Raw genomic sequence first — 13451 nt, 5'->3', positions numbered from 1 at the left:
GATGTGATGTGGAAGCATTTTCCGGACTTGGAGCTGTCTTGGGTGGTGCTGCAGGGACAATTACCGGACATTATATGTCCTCCCATGGCCCACTGGATAGACTGTGGGAGAGTGTGGGCTATGGTGTGTACCATTGACCATGAGGTGCAGCAGTGCTCAGAGATGTATTCACCAAGTGCAATGAATGTCTCATGATGATGGAGGAGGTGGCTGTTATGGGGGGGAGGAGTGGGGTGAGGGGGGTGGGGGTAATATGGGGACCTCATATTTTTTTAATATAACATTAAAAAAATAAAGACAAAAAATATATAAGAGGTTTGCATATACACCAACTCCTCACCCCACCCCAATCCTCCTACGTCAACAACCTCTTTCATCAGTGTGGTATATTCATTACATTTGACGAATACATTTTGGAGCACTGCTACACAGCATGAATTGTCGTTTACATCATAGAGTGAAATATAACAGTGTTGAAATTTTGTTCAATTGAGAAAAATAGGTGAAGAAGGTTTATTATTTCTCAGTAGAATCAAGAGGGTTTCTTTTGTGTGTGAGTCTACAAAACAAACATGCATAAAATACAGGATTGCCGTAAAACCACCCACCACAAACACCTTGCATTAGTGTGTATCATTTATTACAACTGATGATAGCACTTTTAAAAACAATTGTACTATTTTCTTTGATAGTAATAACCTTTGTTACAATTGATGAAAGATTATGGGGAGCAGACTTTGCCCAGTGGTTAGGGCGTCCGTCTACCACATGGGAGGTCTGCGGTTCAAACCCCGGGCCTCCATGACCTGTGTGGAGCTGGCCCATGTGCAGTGCTGATGCGCACAAGGAGTGCTGTGCCATGCAGGGGTGTCCCCCGCGTAGGGGAGCCCCGTGCGTAAGGAGGGCACCCCATAAGGAGAGCCGCCCAGTGTGAAAGAAAGTGCAGCCTGCCTAAGAATGACGCCCCCCACACGGAGAGCTGATACAACAAGATGACGCAACAAAAAGAAATACAGTTTCCCGTGCCGCTGACACCAACAGAAGTGGGCAAAGAAGAAGATGCAGTGAATAGACACAGAAAACAGACAAACGGTTGGGGAGGGGGAAGAGGGAAGGGGAGAGAAATAAAATAAATAAATCTTTTTAAAAAAGAAAGATTATTGCAATAGTTCCATCTATCATCCATTATTCACAGTATATGTAGTTTTTCCATATACATCCTATTACCAACACCTTGTACTAGTATATATTTGTTATAATTCATGAAAGGTCATTCTTGTATTATTACTTATAGTCCATTGACTATAATAGAGTTCACTGTGTTGTACAGTCCTATGTTTTGTCTTTTAATTTTTATTCTCGTAATATATGCATCCTAAAATTTCCCCTTTTAACCATATTCACCTAAACAGTTCACTCCTGTTTATTACATTCACAATCATGTGTTACCTTCACTACCATCCATTTCGGAATCTTATTTAACAACAGCCTAAATAGAAAATATACAAATTAAACATCAACTCCCCATTCTCTAATACCAATCAATCTTCTGGTAACCTATATTCTAGATTCTAACTCTGCGAGTGTGCTTATAAAAAGTATTTAATAACAGTGAGATCATACAATATTTGCCCTTTTGTTTCTGGCTTATTTCAATCTATATAACATCCTTAAGGTTCATTTATATTCTTGTTTACATCAGGACTTTATTCCTTTTTATGTCTGGAATAATATTCCATTGTATGTGTATACCACATTTTGTTTATTCATCAGTTGATGGACATTTGAGTTGCTTCAATCTTTTAATAATTGTGAATGATGCCACTATGAACATCGGTGTGCAACTATCTGAGTCCCTGCTTTCAGTTCTTCAAGGTATATACCTAGTAGCGGGATGGTTGGATAGTATAGTATTTTTATATTCTTCCTGAGGTACTGCCAAACTGTCTTCCACAGTGGCTGCACCAATTTACATTTCTGCCAGCAATGACAGAGTGTTCCTAATTCTCCACATCCTCTCCAACACTTGTAGTTTTCTGTTTTATTTATTTATATTTTACTTAGGCCACTAAAAAGAATTTATTTGGGAAATGGGTAAAGGAACAGAGCTTGCTGAGAAAAGGGAGAGAAAGGCAGAAATACACACCAAGATTTGGTGCAGGACCCTCTAGACAAAGAGAGCTGTTTTATTAATAGTGGCCATTCTAGTAGGTATGAAATGATATCTCATTTTGGTTGTCATTTACATTTCCTTAATAGCTAGTTATGTTGAGCCTCTTTTCATCTGCTTTTAGCCATTTGTATATCGTCTTTGGAGAAATATCTATTCATGTCTTTTTCCCATGTTTTAATTGGGTTGTTTGTCTTTTTATTGTTGAGTTGCAGGATTTCTTTATAAACTCTGGATATTAAACCCTTATCAGATACGTGGTTTCCAAATATTTTCTCCTATTGTATATTGTGTTTTTACTTTCTTGAAAAAGTCCTTTGATGCACAAAAGTTTTTTCTTTAATTTTGAGGAGGTTCCATTTATCTATGTTTTTGTTGTTCTTGATTGTGCTTTCAGTGTAAAGTCTAAGAAACCATTGCCTACCACATGACCTTGCAGATGTTTCCCTCCATTTTCTTTTAGGAATTTAATAGTCCTGGCTCTTATATTAGGTCTTTGATCTATTTTGAGTTATTTTTTGTATAAGTTGTAAGAAAGGGGCCCTTCCTCATTTTTTTTTGCATGTGGATATCCAGGTTTCTCAGCACCATTTATTGAAGAGCCTATTCTTTCCCAGTTGAATAGCCTTGTCAGCCCTGTAAAAAAATCTATTGGCCATAAATGTAGACTCTATGTCTGAATTATCAATTTTATTCCATTGGTCTCTCTATATATATCATCACACCACTGCCATGCTGTTTGGACCACTGTAGCTTTGTAATCTGCTTTAAAGTCTGGAAGTGTGAGTTGTTCAACTTCTTTCCTTGTTTATTTTATTTTATTCTTTAATTATCTTTTTTGAAAGTTAATAGATCACATAAAACGTTACATTAAAAAACATAAGAGGTTCCTATATGCTCCACTCCCTACCCCCCTAATTTTTAATTGTATTTTTTGAAGATACATAGATCACAAAAAATGTTACATTAAAAATATAAGAGGTTCACATATACTCCCTCAACCCACTCCTCCCACATCAACAACTATGACTAATAATGGAAGAAATAGTAGTACTGATGTGGAGAAAAGTGGCCACAGTAGTTGCTGAGGGCAGGGAGAGGGAAGAAGACATGTGATGTCGGGCATTTTTGGGACTTGGAGTTATCCTAAATGATATTGCAGGCACAGATATAGGACATTATATATCCTGCCATAACGCACTGAATGTACTGGGGGAGAGTGTAAACTACAATGTAAACTATTTTCTATGTGGTGCAGCAGTGCTCGAAAATGCATTCACCAGGTGAAATGAACTTCATTCCTCTTTTTCAAGATTTTTTTGGCTATTTGGGGACCCATGCCCTTACAAATAAATTTGATAATTGGCTTTTCTACTTTTGTAAAGTAGGCTGTTGAGATTGTTATTGGGATTGCATTGAATATGGAAATCACCTTGGGTAGATTAATGTTTGTATTCGTCATGTTTCTCTAGGGAAACAGAACTGATAGGAGATACCTGCAAATCATACGAGAGTTTATAAAATTCTGTCATGCAACCATGGGGATGCACAAGTCCAAATGCCATAGGGCAAGCTACAAGCCAGGAATGCCAATGAAGGTTCTCATTGAGTTCCCCTGGAGATTTTGGCTATTTGAAGTAGAGATGGGAATTCTCTCCCTGAAAGCTGAAATCACTTTGCCATTTAAGGCCTACAATTGATTGAATGAGATGTCAATCATAGCTGATAACAATGGCCTTAGTTGATTGTAGATGTAATCAGCCATGTATGTAATCAACTTACTGATAATTAAAGCTCATGAAATGTCTTATATTAGAATTAGCCCAGTGTTTGTTTGACCAGTTTCACATCATTACCTTGCCAAATTGGCACATTAACTTAAGCCTCACAACATCTTAATGATATTTAGTCTTCTAATTAGGGAACACAGCATGTCCTTTCATTTATTTAGGTTTTATTTCTTTTCACAAGTTTTTGTGCATTTCTATGCAAATGTCCTTTGTATATTTGGTTAAATTTATTCCTAGATATCTTATTTTTAGTTACTATTTTCATTGAAATATTTTTCTTGATTTTCTGCCCAGATTGCTCATCACTGTTGTGTAGAACCACTACTGAATTTTGCATGTTGATTTTGTATCCCAACACTTTGCTCAAGTAATTTATTAGCTCTGTTGTAGAATTTTCAGGACTTGTTATATATAGGGTCATGTCATATGCAAATAGTGAAATTTTACATTTTCCTTTCCAATTTGGTTGACTTTTATTTCTTTTTTAAAATGTTTTTTATTTCTTTTTAAAAGATACTTAGATTACATAAAATGTTACATAAAAAACGTAAGGGATTCCCATATGTCCCACTCCCCACAACTCCTACTTTTCCCACATTAACAACTTCTTTCATTAGTGTAATACATTTACTGCAATTGATGAAACTCATTTTGGAGAATTGCCACTAAGCATGGATTATAGTTTACATTGTAGTTTGCACTGTAGTTTATGGCAAGATATATAATGGCCTGTATCTGTCATTGCACTGTCATTCAGGTCAATTCCAAGTCATGAAAATGTCCCCATATTTTACCTTTTTCCCTCTCCCTGACTTTAGCACCTTCAGTGGCCACTGTCTCCACATCAATGATATAATTTCTTCCATTGCTAGAATCACAATAAGTCTATAGTAGAATAACAGTAAGTTTACTCTAGTCCATATTTTATTCCCCAATCCTAAGGATTCTGGGAAGGTGATGCCCATATCACTAATTGAGAGGGGGTTTTGACCCCATATGGCTGATGGATGGAACTATCTTGCTTGCAGTTGTAGACTCTCTTGGTTCCTTGGTGTGGTGGTTGTCCATCCTCATCTTCTTGTTGGTTGTCATGGGTGCATCCAATGACCTGGAGAGTAGGTGTTGCAACTACACTGAGGTTCAGGGCCCAGCTGACACATGGACAGTTCAGAGATTCAAGTTTCTTGAATGTACACCTACCAACTTCAGCACCAAATATAGGTTCAAATAGAAGGGGCAGAATGGGCATGTGTAGAGAAGTCACAACTTAGTCCACCTCTGTCACACTTGGGAGCACAAATTTCTAAGTACAGCCCACTGGCAAGGCACCAAACTGTGGAGCTATCTGCCATGACAGCAGGACCTGAGTATCTCAAGAACCCTCAGGAGCCTCACTATTTGGGGTAGTATCTACTTTGTCAGTCTATGAGAACCTGCTGAGACATGCATAAGTGTTACCTGTGGGAAGACCTCCTGACTAACTTTGAAGTCTCTTAGCCATATAAACTCATTCGTTTTTACCGTTTCCCCCTTTTATTCAAGTTTATTTTCCAGTTGCATTGCTAGTTGGCACTTGGTAGTCATCTCTCGGTACCAGGGAGGCTCATCCCTGGGAGTCATGTCCCATGCTGGGTGGAAGGTAATGCATATTTACACGCTGAGTTTGGCTTAGACAGTGTCCACATTTGAGCAACATGGAGGCTTTCAGGAGGTAATTCTTAGTCACCCTACAGTATTAGGCTAAGTTGCAATTTCAAGAGCATAGTTGTTAATATTAAGGACCCATCAAGGAACCATCCTTTTTACTAGTCATTGACCCGCACTTTGGGGGATTGCTGCTTTTCCATTAAAGAATGTGGCAGAACTGCCCAGGATGAGAATTCAATATTCTTTCAGTTAATGTATGAATCTCCACCCAATGTGACAATGCCACATGAACATTTGAACATATTTATATACTTTATACTTATGCCCAAGTGAACTTCCTCCCATTTATCCTACATCACTGACACCCTACACCATAGATCCTCACCTGCCACAGTTGTAACCCTTCTGTTATCCAAAACTTCTTCAAAAATGAAGCCAAGAATATCACCAAATGCAATTAACAGGAAAATTAAATAATAATGATAGGTATAAACTTAAGAAATAAAATACATACTGTAGGAAAACTAAAACTAAAATAAAATTTAAAAATTGGGATATTAAAATATAATGAAATATATTTAAAAAGCTTTATTGATGTTTTTCCTTTCATCACTGTCATATCTGTTGACCTGTATGTACAGTGACATATTCTTCCATTTTTTCCCCCAGTGCCTTACTTTTTTTCAATTTGTCTTCGAAGAAGTTTTAGGTCACAGTAAAGTCACATACAGAATAGAGAGGACTCCTATATACCCAACATCCTCCCCCTTTTCCCCTTCCCCAACAATGATCTTTTTACATGTGGATGTTACTATACTACAACTGATGAACAAATATTGAAACATAGCTACTAACCTTGGTCAGTAGTTTACATTATGGCTTATACTTTAGACGAAACACTTATAAATTTTTGGTGAAATTTAACATGGCCTGTATTCATCATTGCACGATCATACAGAACACTTCCATTGCACTCCAACTATCTCCTCTTCCATCTACTCTATTCCTCCCTCCCCCTGCCCTTGGGGCTCAAAATGACAACCGGTCTTCACTGCTTGAAGGGCAAGATTCATAGATACTTGCAACAATGCTGAGGGCTTGACACACTAATCTGTCCTCCCCTATTAGGAGTCACCCACACTCTCGAGAGACACCATCCTCTCTGTTTGAGAGCATCAGGCCTCCCCAGGACAGGGGTACAACACCTTCCCACTCGTATGTATCTCTACCCACTGATATAACACACTATGACAGGAAGAGTACTTGCACACTCCCTAGAAGCCTTCCCTGGGGAGCCCTGTGCTGAATGGCCCCCCTCCACCCAACACCTTAAACCACTAACTCCTCCTTGTCATATTGCCAAAATTATTTAGGTTTTATTTTACATCTTTTACTAGATTTTGAAATTTTTCACAAGCTTCCTCTACAACTTATTAAATTTATTCTCAGAGATTTGATTATTTTATCTTTATTGAAGTGTAACTTTGATGAAATAAATCTAAATCCTTTTAATTATAGAATTTGATAATTATAGTTTACAATCATATTATCTTTACCACATCTAGATAAAGTTCCATTACATTGACATGTTTATGTATGCTCCTTTGAAATCAGTCTGCTTCCATGACCCATGTTTGCAATCAACTAATGGTCTATTTTCTGTAACTATAATTTTGCCTTGCCTAGAATTTCTTAAATAGTATCATACATTATGTGGTATTTTCTTTTAACTCCTTTCACATACCATAATGTTTTTGAGATCTGTCCATGTTGTATGTAATGATATTGTGCTATGTTTTATTGCTAAGTAGTATCCCATAGTTTGGATACATTAAATTTTCTTTATCCATTATTCCATTGATAGACATGGAGATGTTTTTATGTTTTGGCTATTATAGATAATTCTGATATGAACTTGCACATCTTTGTGTGGATATTATCATTTTTCTTGGATTAATACCTATGACTAGGTTTGCTGTGCCATACAGTATCTGTATACTTATAAATTTATAAGATGCTACCATACTGTTTTCCAAAGTGTAACATTTTTCGTTCTAACTTTAATTGCATGAGGATTCTGGCTGACCCACATCAACACTATGACTTAATACTATAAAACTTTTATCTTTAACCATTTTCGGTTTATAGTAGTATGTTGTAATTTGCAAATCTATGATACCAGTGGTGATGTATATCTTTGTATGAGCTTATTGCCCATTCACATATCTTCTATTGAGCGGTGTTTGTACACATCTTTTATCCAGTTTTAAGTGGCCTATTTCTCTATTATTAAATTGCAGGTTTGGTTATTTATTCTAGAAATAAACCCCATGAAATATGTTTTGCAAATATTGCTCTCAATATGTAGTTTATGTTTTCATTTTTAACGTGTTTTAGGAAAAGTTGACGTTTTGAATTTTTATGAAGTCCATTTCATATTTTCTTCTATTGTTTGTTTTTGTCTTTTTGTTTATGTTATCTTAATCTAATGAAACAAACATCCTATTCTATGTTTTCTACTAGATTTTGTATAATTTTAGCCATAAATATAAACTATAATCCATAATTCATTGTTGCATATAGTCTGAGATAAATGCCAAGGTTCATTTCCTTCCACACAAATATCCAAGTTTTCCTGCACTATGTGTAGCAATAATTACCTTTCCCCAGAAAACACCTTGATACCTTTGTTTAAATTAAGTTGACTATATATGTGCATTTATTTCTGGACTTTTTCTACAGTCCCATTGATAGATATTTCTATTATTTTTCTAATACCGCATGGTCTTAACTATTGTGTTTTTATATTAAATCTACAAAACAGGAAGTGAAAGTTCTCCAAGTTTGTCTCCTTTTCAAGATTGTTTCAGCATCCTTTTTCCTTTACTTTCCATATAAATTTTAGAATCAGGTTGTAAATTTCTTAAAGACATCCTGCTAATATATTTTTTGAAAGATGTATTTATGTATTCTTCTCCTCATTGTTTGTACTCAGTGTCTGCTCTCTGTGTCTGCTCATTGTGTGCTCGCTGTGTTTGCTCATCTTTTTTCAGGAGGCACTGGGAATCAAACCCAGGAACTCCCATATGGGAGGGAAGCACCCAATCACTTGAGCCATATCTGCTCCCTGCTTGTTTTGTCTCTTGTTATGTCTTCTTGTCATATCATCTTGTTGCGTCAGCTCACTGTGCCAGCCCATTGTGTCAGCTCACTGTCTTGCTTTCCTTTTTTAGGAGGCACTGGGAACTGAAACCAGGACCTTCTATGTGGTAGGTAGGTGCTCAACTGCTTGAGCCATATCCACTCCCCCTGCTAATATGTTGATTGGGTTTTCACTGAATCATTAGATCAACATGGATAGAATTGCCATCTTAAAAATATTGAATCTTCCATTACAGGTTTACCTTCAAAATACTGCAGGTTTAGTTCCAGACACCACAATAAAATGAAAATTGCAAAACAGTGAGTCACACACATTTTTTTTCCCTTTGCATATAAAAGTAATGTTTACACTATACTGCATGCAGTCTTTTAACTTCTCAATAGCCTTGTGCCTATAAAAGCAATGCACACTCCTTAATTAGAATGTACTTTAGTGCTATAAAATGCTAACAATTATCTGACCCCAGTAGGTTGTAATCTTTTTGCTGGTAGAGGGTCTTGGCTTGATGTTGATGGCTGCTGACTGATTAGTGTGTTGGTTGCTGAAGGTTGGGATGGTCATTGCAGTTTTTTAAAAGAAGACAACAATGAAGTTTGCTACATGGGTTGACTTCCTTTCACAAAAGTTTTCTCCCTAGCCTGTGATACTGTTTGATAGCATGTTACCTGCAGGAGAACTTCTTTCAAATTTGATGTCAATCCTCTCAGACTTTGTTGCTTTATCAACTAAGTTTTTGTAATATTTTAAATGCTTGGTTGTCATTTCAGCAATGTTCACAGCATCTTCACCAGGAGTAGATTCCTTTTCAAGAAACTGCTTTCTTTGCACATCCTTAAGAAGCAATTCCTTATCCATTAAAGTTTTACAATGAGGTAGTAGCAATTCAGACACATCTTCATGATTCACTTCTAATACTAGTTCTCTTGTTATTTCCACCACATCTGAAGTTACTTCCTCTACTGAAGTCTTGAACTCTTCGAAGTCATCCAGGAGGGTTGGAATCAACTGATATTTAAATACCTATTAATGTAGATATTTTGACCTCTTCCCAAGAATCACACTTGTTCTTAATGGCGTCTGGAATGGTGAAACCTTTCCAGATGATTTTCAATTTACTTTCCCCAGATCTGTTAGAGGAATCACTATCTATGGCATTTACAGCATTACAAAATGTATATCATAAATAATAAGGCAGGAAAGTCAAAATTATTCCTTTATCCATGGGCTGCAAAATGGATGTTGTTTTATCAGGCATGAAAACAACATTATCCCCACTATATATTTCTATCAAGTGCATTGGCAATAAGCAGAAATATTTTGAAAGGAATCTTTTTTTCACCTGAGAAGTAGGTCTCAACGGTAGGCTTAAAATATTCAATAAACCATGTTGTAAATGGATTCGATGTAATCCAGGCTTTGTTATTCCATTTATAGTGCATAGGCATAGTAGATTTAGCATAATTCTTAACGATCCTTGGTTTTTTGGAATGGCAAATGAACTTTGACTTCAGCTTAAAGTCACATCTGTGCTAACCCCTAAGAAGAGAGTCAGCCTATCCTTGGAAGCTTTGACTGCTCTTCTTTAGCTATGCAAGTAATAGATGGCATCTTCTTCCAATAGAAGGCTGTTTCATCTACATGGAAAATCTGTTGTTTAGTCTATTGATGTTCATCAATTTCATCAATTATCTTAGCTAGAACTTCTGGTTAACTTGTTGCAGCTGCGACCTCAGTACATGCTGCTTCACCTTGCATTTTGATGTATGGAGACTGCTTCTTTTCTTAAACCTCATGGGCTTATCTCGGCTAGCTTCAGACTTTTCTTCTGCAGCTTCCTCACCTCTCTCAGCCTTCACAGAATTGAATAGAGTTGGGACCTTGCTTTGGACTAGGCTTTGGTTTGAGGGAATGTTGTGATTGGTTTGATCTTCTATTCAGATCACTAAAACATTCTCCATATCAGCAGTAAGGTTGGTTTACTTTCTTATCATTCATGTGTTTACTAGAGAAGAACTTTTAATGTACCTCATGAAATTTCCCTTTGTATTCATAGCTTGGCTAACTGTTTGGTGTCAGAGGCTTAGTTCAATAATTTCTAGGTTTTGTTTTAAGATGAGGGATGTATGACTCTTCTTTTCACTTGAAAATTTAGAAATCATTGTGGGGTTATTAGTTGGCCTAATGTCAGTATTATTGGGTCTCAAGTATTAGGGAGGCTTGAGGAGAGGGAGAGAGATCTGAAATGACTGGTAGGTGGGACAGAAACACACACAACATTCATCGATTAAGTTCTCAGCCTTATATGGATGTGATTTGTGGCATCCCAAAACAATTACAATAGCAATATCCACAATCACTGACCACAAGTCAAATAACATGGCTATATCAGTATACCCCACTATATATACATTATCAAGATATTTCTCATTTTTAACAGGTAGGTTTACAGTTGGAGCCAGGTTTACAGTTTGGAGCCAGGAGTCTCCCAGAAGTTATACTAATCTTTTCCCAAGAATCTGGGAAATAGGGGCAATATCTTACTTTATTTATTATTAAAAGTGAAGGCTTTACTTTTAAATTTGTTTTTTTTCTTGCCCTTCCACATTCATTCAGGCATATCTTCTTTTTAATGTGTAGAAAGATTCTCTAATGCTTTATAAAGAGAGTTGGTAAAGATAGTATACAAACACAGCAGATTATATTAATTTATAGCTTTATTAATATGCTGTTCTGGTAGTTCTAATAGTCTGGGTCTGCTATTACTATCATTTCTTCCTCACTAAATTATATTACAACCTATAAGGAATTTGATTATGTCTTGGTCCAGTCCAGATGTGCTTTTTTTTGATAGTTTTGACTCTCTGGCAACTTTCTTTCTCCTGCTATAAAAACCCTACCTCAGCTATAGCAGTTGAGTTAAAAATAAAAACAATTAAAAGCCAACAAAAGACAAACCGAATAGCCCATAGCTTGATTCTGAGATTGTGATGTTCCCACAGGTCCTTTTATATGGGCAACATGCGCTTTCTATTAAACCTCGGATATTCTCATCAAATCTTTCATGGGCAACATGATTTTACATGGTCTTCAGAGTTATAAATCATCCCAAAAGCTTACAACAATATTTCTCATGTATACTTATTTCTTTGTTTAAGGAAAATAAAGTCCACCAGCTGGGTCGGATTAATTGTAATTTATTGTAACCTGCAAAGTCACACTGTTGTTGCATGTGCAGTGGGGAAAGTTTGCTTCATACTTTCTAAGTAATTGACTTATTTTAACTAGTTTTCAAATACTCCTAATTGTGACTTTTATGTCTAAGTGTTTTATCTCTATATTTGTGAAATCATCCTTGTTCATTCATCTTTTCACTCATTTATCCATGAACCCATTCAAAACATGAATTTGTTTTGAATGAATATGCCCGGCACAGTCTTAGACCCCTATTTTCTAGTCTTGATACTAATTGTGCTAGGACATTCCTTGGCCATCATTCATAAGTCATGGGCACTTAAAATGCCAAAGGCTCTCACTATTGCTTGAAGCTACTTTTACTGAATCATCACCAGTTCACCTGATGTCTTGTAAATTTAGTTGCTCTGTCATTACACATATGCTTGATTCTCATTTTAATGAATGCCGTATTTTTACTTTGAGTCAGCCTTCTCCGATAATAATAACTGCAGCAGCAAAAACAAGAGTGGTGGTAGCAGTTGACTTCCTAAGTGCAAGGTACCAATCACTTTTCATTTGTTATCTCATTTAACCCTCATTATCCTGAGGGTTTGGTATCAATATCTCTACTTCCTAGATCAGAAAATTGAGATGCAGAAATATAAGTAACTTGTCCACAATTATGCAGCTAGTTAGTTGTGGCTCTGGTATTTGAACTCAGACTCTATAATCCCTGGATTCTGCTCCTAATCACTCTACATTGAACTTTATTATTACCTTCACTGCAACTAGCAATATCTCTAGTAACAATAGTGATTTTTAAGATAATCTTTGTATTATCATTCTTAATCTTAGGATTTCAATTCATTCATCTGTTGATAAATTTTAGAAAAATTGTAGGCACATTTTTGCCTGAAACCTAATTCTGTTACATACTTCTTATGTCTTACTCTTTTGAACTGGTTTTCTACACATGAATGCAGATTGATAGCTATGAAAACATACAATTACCAGTAGGATTGGTATCATGTAATTCTTCCTGTAGTTAAAAGTATAAACTAAGGGTTTCATATAAATACTTTGTCAGCCAGAGTAACTAACATCTCGTATGCCCATGGAAATCGTTGCTAAATGACTGTGACACTCTTTCCTAGTGTTTCCATAATTGTAGGGAAATCACATAACCAGTTACAGGGTATCAGAAGAAAAAAAACTATTTGCCATTATGGATCAAGAATGTTTCACAGAATTCTGTTGAATGTATCTGCATAGCTTCTCATAGGATTTGGGATTTTACCCAAGTTTTCTGTATAATTTGTCTGTATTAGTTCACATTCAAACTTGGTTCTTTCATTATTATTAATCTGTTTGGGAATGCAAAATATCTTACAAAAGGGAGTTGATAAAAATTAATTTCTATCATGGTTATTTGATCTCTTATTTAATATGCCCACCTGTATTTAGTGCCATATCAAAAATAAAGATTATTATTATTATTATATACTAT

The 13451-nt window shown here is 36.1% G+C and overlaps 1 pseudogene; it reads right to left on the bottom strand.

The window, feature by feature from the left end:
- Window positions 1–9222: 9222 nt before the first annotated feature.
- Window positions 9223–10929, bottom strand: LOC105745548 (tigger transposable element-derived protein 1-like; annotated as a pseudogene).
- Between the last annotated feature and the right edge of the window lie 2522 nt (window positions 10930–13451).

This window comes from Dasypus novemcinctus, chromosome X (assembly GCF_030445035.2).
Source record: "Dasypus novemcinctus isolate mDasNov1 chromosome X, mDasNov1.1.hap2, whole genome shotgun sequence".
Lineage (NCBI taxonomy): Eukaryota > Metazoa > Chordata > Mammalia > Cingulata > Dasypodidae > Dasypus > Dasypus novemcinctus.
The sequence above is the reverse complement of the archived record's forward strand: the minus strand, read 5'-3'. Positions and strand labels throughout refer to the sequence as shown.